The sequence below is a fragment of the Xyrauchen texanus genome, unplaced genomic scaffold, assembly GCF_025860055.1.
Source record: "Xyrauchen texanus isolate HMW12.3.18 unplaced genomic scaffold, RBS_HiC_50CHRs HiC_scaffold_1030, whole genome shotgun sequence".
Taxonomy (NCBI): domain Eukaryota; kingdom Metazoa; phylum Chordata; class Actinopteri; order Cypriniformes; family Catostomidae; genus Xyrauchen; species Xyrauchen texanus.
Genome location: NW_026265356.1, coordinates 1 through 6,100, shown reverse-complemented (window position 1 = coordinate 6,100; position 6,100 = coordinate 1). Strand labels below are relative to the sequence as shown.

The following is a 6,100-nucleotide window of genomic DNA, read 5'->3' as shown; positions in this document are numbered from 1 at the left end:
ATTTAGGTTTTGTTTTGTACTTTTGTAAATTCCTGGATTTTATGTTTCCTAAAACATTTTCAACCCCGAAAAGCCAAAGCTATTTTTTTTTAATGCTGTGCCTCTACGGTCACAGTCGGAAATAAAAGACCCTGAGTTAAGTTTGCCTGTGTTTTGGACCTTTCATTCCTCTGACAGCAAGCTGTTAGCCCGGCAACACTAATGATTATGTTCTGAAGAGGAAGGGGAAAAGAAAAGAAAAAAAGAAAAGAAATAAATTAATAAATAAATAAATAAATAAATAATTATTTATTTAACTGTTAATGGCAGCGGATATATGGGGTAATATATGGGAAGGAATTGGGGGTGGGAGTAAATAAGTTATACTTCTTTCCACTCCCTTTCGAGCAATTATTATTATAAGTGTAAGTAATATGTGTGTATATGTGTATATATTTATATCTATGTATAAAGGAGATAAGCTGTGCTATGTTATCTTTATTTTTTTATTTGTGTGTGTGTGTTAATATATATGTATATATTATTTTATTTTATTTTGCTCGAAATAAACTTCAGTCAATCACAATCACGCTCTAACCAACTGAGCTAACCGGCCTTGTCTTGTTATTGTCACTGTCCATTTTCACAGAAAATGCTTGCTTGGTGGTAATGCTGACATTAAGACTTTGCACCCCATGGTCTTCAAGTTTGAAGATCTAAGGGCAAGGACAAGCTATTCGATTTGAACACTTGACACTTTTGCACCCAAATCCAAAATCATAAATCTAACCCATAGTTATCTGCATCTATTGCTTTCTCTTAGGGCAAATTGAATGTGTACTGAAGTTTCCTTGGAAAAACTTACCATGACACATTGTTCATGGGGGCTGACCTACTTGACCACAAAAGTCACATATGATTTAGGATCACTGCCTTGTGAGACTTCTTGGACATGGTCTTTCTTACCATTGGAAGGGCCCATGGCCCACTCCAAAAGGAAACAAACAAGAGTGGTTTGGTGCCTCTGGGCTGCACAGCTGAGGAGCAACAAAAATTAAAGAAAGGCACGGTGCCCACCTACCAGGAGGGGAATTAGCTCAAATGGTAGAGTGCTCGCTTAGCATGCGAGAGGTAGCGGCATCGATGCCCGCATTCTCCATGAGGATGTTTGCCTTTTAGGAACTGTTCTCTAATCTCAGACCTGGTCATCACAATTTCAATGTGATATACCTGGCCAGCAGAGTTGGTACACTTTCAATTCTGTAGATTTGGAGTCTCGCAGCTTTACAAAAGTCCTTCTGATTGGGTCCTTTGCAACTTTTGGCACAAAAGTCACAGAAGGTCCCGCCGAGATTTTAACTGGTATCTCTGGATTCAGAGGCCAGAGTGCTAACCTTCTTTCCTCATGGATTTCCATGAGGCTACCCTGCAAATTAGAGCTCAGCAGAAGAGAGATTCAGAACAAAAGTCTGCTGTACGTGGGCCTGGCATGCAGCAACACTGCACAAGGGAACTTTCTCTTTTACGTGTTCTTCACTAATTTTACAGATCTGGGCATCAAATTATGTTTTTGATACATTATATTACATTACATTTATTGATTTAGAAGGTGCTTTTATGCAAAGCGGATTATAATAGAGGAATAACACAACATAAGCGATTCATCTTAAGGAGACAATAATACAAAAAGTGCTGCGTTCCAAATTTTCAATTGTATCAGAAAAATAACATCCATGACAGATTAGAGTTCAACAAGAGCAATATATGTAGATAATTTTGATATAAGTGTATGGAGAAATGCTCATGGACCTGGCATGCAGAGTATTGCAGCAGGAGATTTGGAGGATCACTGCTTTTGAAAAGTACTTTTGATTGGGTCCTCCGAACCGTCGGTGCAAAAGTCATCGAAGGTCCCACCGAGATTTGAACTCGGATCACATGTTTTGTTGAAATTGGCAAGAGAAAGGCATATTTTAGGCCTCTTGATGGGGATTTCAACAGCCAACCTCTGTTTTTGGCCAGAAGACCCTAAGATGGTTCCGCCAGGATTTGAACTCAGCTTGTTGGATTCAAATGCAATGTGCTAACCATTACACAAACCTGCATTTACTGATAAAAAGAAGTTGCGAGTATTATTGCTGTTTGGTAAGGAGTTTGAAACAGGCAATGGGCAGCCTGTATCTAAGCGGTGATCTTTGGTTTATCAGTCTAATCCTCTCCTAACTTTTCTAGAGAGATTCAGATCAAAAGACACCCTGGCCTGTACAGGGATCAAATCCATGACCTTGGCGTTATTAGCACCACGCTCTAACCAACTGAGCTAACCAGCCTTGTCTTGTTATTGTCACTGTCCATTTTCACAGAAAATGCTTGCTTGGTGGTAATGCTGACATTAAGACTTTGCACCCCATGGTCTTCAAGTTTGAAGATCTAAGGTAACTGGGATACTAAACTGGGTAACTGGGATATAAAAAGTACTGTGGCTAAATTGGTTAGGAATAAAGCCTCAACCGAACCAGATATTACGTCACAGCTCAAGAGTAATGACTTCATGAATTTCTTTACAGATAAAATTGAAATAATCAGAAATAAAATTGGAATTATGCAATCATCTGTCATAGCACCTCAGAAAACAGTGTCGAATAATTTCCCTCATGTGCAACTTCAATCCTTCGCTATCATAGGTCATGAAGAGCTAACAAAACTTATCGAAACATCAAATCCACAACTTGTTTGTTAGATCCTATTCCAACTAAGCTCTTAAAAGAGGTATCTCCTGTAATATCAGAACCTCTTCTTAATATCATTAACTCCTCGCTATACTTAGGACATGTCCCAAGAAACTTTAAAATGGCAATGATCAAACCGCTAATTAAGAAGCCACAACTTGATCCTGGAGAACTTGCTAATTATAGACCGATTTCAAATCTCCCGTTTATGTCAAAAATACTAGAAAAGGTAGTATCCTCCCAAATATGTTCATTTCTACAGAGAAATAGTATATATGAAGAATTTCAATCAGGATTTAGGCCTCATCACAGTACAGAGACTGCACTTATCAGAGTTACAAATGACTTGCTCTTATCATCTGATCGCGGCTGCATTTCTCTTCTAGTGCTTTTAGATCTTAGTGCTGCATTCGACACGATAGATCACAACATTCTCTTGAATAGGCTGGAGAATTATGTTGGAATTTGTGGAGTGGCATTAGCATGGTTTAGGTCATATTTAGCAGACCGCTACCACTTTGTCTATTTAAATGAGGAGTTGTCAAACCAAACAAAAGTAAAGTATGGAGTGCCACAGGGATCAGTTTTAGGGCCTCTGCTTTTCTCCATGTATATGCTTCCCCTGGGAGATATTATCAGGATTCGTGGAATAAGTTTCCACTGCTATGCTGACGATACACAACTTTATATTTCTTCAAAACCTGATGAGATTTCACAATTCTCAAAATTGAGTGTATCAATGAAATAAAAGATTGGATGGCCAGAAATTTCCTTCTACTCAATTCTGACAAAACAGAGGTTCTAATTATTGGACCAATAAAACTCTAAAAATAAGCCACTAAAATATAATTTGACTCTAGATGGATGTACTGTTACATCATCTTCAACAGCAAAGAACTTAGGTGTTATATTTGATACCAATCTTTCCTTTGAAAATCAAATTACAAATGTTTGTAGAACAGCATTCTTCCACCTAAGAAATATTGCTAAATTAAGGCATATGCTCTCGGTTGCTGATGCCGAAAAACTAATTCATGCGTTCATGACCTCAAGACTAGATTATTGTAATGCATTACTGGGAGGATGTCCAGCAAGATCAATAAATACACTTCAATTGGTTCAAAATGCAGCAGCCAGAGTGCTGACGAGAACCAAGAAATATGATCATATTAGCCCCATTTTATCATCGTTACATTGGCTACCTGTTAAATTCAGTATTGATTTTAAAATTCTGTTAACTACGTACAAAGCTTTGAATGGTCTAGCTCCGCAGTACTTAAGTGATCTTCTAACACGCTATATTCCAACACGTTCATTAAGATCGCAAAATTCTGGCCTATTAATAGTTCCTAGAATATCAAAATCCACTAAAGGAGGAAGATCCTTTTCATATTTGGCTCCTAAACTATGGAATAGTCTCCCAAACACTGTTCGAGATGCAGACACACTCTCTCAGTTTAAGTCTAGACTAAAGACTCATCTATTTAGCCAGGCATACACCTAATTTATCCCACAATTAGGCTGCTTTAGTTGGGTCTGCCGGAACCAGAAACCAGAAACATTGAGCATGATCTCTAACTCTGCAATAAATTCAATGGCATCTACACTTACATCTTTTTATTTGTTTCCCGTCTCAACCTCGGGACTCCTATCCTGAGGTCACCAGAACCGGCTGGATCCAGCACCATTCCTGCTTCATGTTGGACTCCACTGCTACATGTCGCAGAATGATGATGACTAAATGCAGCCGGTGCCAGCCAAACATCACTTCAATCTATTATGACGGACTTCAGAGGATGAAATTATGCCAACTCCAACCTGCATCACCTCGGTCTATTTATGGACTACGATCCTGAAATGAAATGCTTAGACTAACAATTGCCAACAAAAGCCTTCATCAGCCAATTAACAAGGACAATTGCATCTATGTGAACTTCTGCAATTAATCAAGATGGACTTCAAAGACTTTGGTCATTAATCTTACAGTTCAAACACAATCTATGTTTAATCAATGACCCTTATCACTTAGTTTAATAATTTTAAACCATGATTTTACCTATACATAATTAATATTTACATTACATTCATAATGTTAGCCAGAGGGAACTGGCCCCAACAGTGAGTCTGGTTTCTCCCAAGGTTATTTTTCTCCATTAATCTACATCTTATGGAGTTTTGTGTTCCTTGCCACAGTCAGCCTACAGCTTGCTCACTGGGGTTATTAATACAATTATCATTTAATTATTTATAAACACTATTAAAATTCGTATTTTATCTAAATTACACAATGATGATTAATCGACTTTATAGACATTACAGTTCTTATCGTCTGTTAATGCTAATATTCTGTAAAGCTGCTTTGAAACGATGTGTGTTGTGAAAGGCGCTATACAAATAAAATTGACTTGACTTGACTTAAGGGCAAGGACAAGCTATTCTTGGATTTGAACACTTGACATTTTTGCACCCAAATCCAAAATCATAAATCTAGCCCCACAAGCCACCTTGCAATGTCTGCTCTCTTAAGAAAGGTATAAACAAACCTCATTAGGTTCTGATGCTCAGCATGGCATGCCAACGTACACTTATTATCAGTCATACAAGTACTGCTCTTATCTACATTAATGGGAAAATAGAGACATCCTCAAAAGACTTTGGCAAGCATAAAATGGAATAGCATTTATCGCCAATAACTCCTAACAAAATTTCAAATTTTCAATTGTATCAGAAAAATACTATCCATGACAGATTAGAGTTCAACAAGAGCAATATATGTAGATATTTTTGATATAAGTTTATGGAGAAATGCTCATGGACCTGGCAAGCAGAGTATTGCAGCAGCAGATTTGGAGGATCACTGCTTTTGAAAAGTACTTTTGATTGGGTCCTCCGAAACGTCGGTGCAAAAGTCAAAGTAGGTCCCACCGAGATTTGAACTCAAATCACTGGCTTCAGAGTCCAGAGTGCTAACCATTACACCATGGAACCGACGTTAATTGTATGCTCTCTCCTGGGTTTGGACAAAAAACATGTTTTGTTGAAATTGGCAAGAGAAAGGCATATTTTAGGCCTCTTGATGGGGATTTCAACAGCCAAACTCTGTTTTTGGCCACAAGACCCTAAGGTGGTTCCGCCAGGATTTGAACTCAGCTTGTTGGATTCAAAATGCAATGTGCTAACCATTACACAAAACTGCATTTACTGGTGAAAAGAAGTTGCGAGTATTATTGCTGTTTGGTAAGGAGTTTGAAACAGGCAATGGGCAGCCTGTATCTAAGCAGTGATCTTTGGTTTGTCAGTCTAATCCTCTCCTAACTTTTCTAGAGAGATTCAGATCAAAAGACACCCTGGCCCGTAAGGGGATCGAACCCACGACCTTGGCGTTATTAGCA

At 38.2% G+C, this 6,100-nt stretch overlaps 1 non-coding gene across 1 annotated transcript; it reads right to left on the bottom strand.

Moving 5' to 3' along the window:
• Positions 1–2,235: 2,235 nt before the first annotated feature.
• trnai-aau (transfer RNA isoleucine (anticodon AAU)) lies at positions 2,236–2,309 on the bottom strand. Its single transcript has one exon. It is a non-coding gene; the product is annotated as a tRNA-Ile (tRNA).
• Between the last annotated feature and the right edge of the window lie 3,791 nt (positions 2,310–6,100).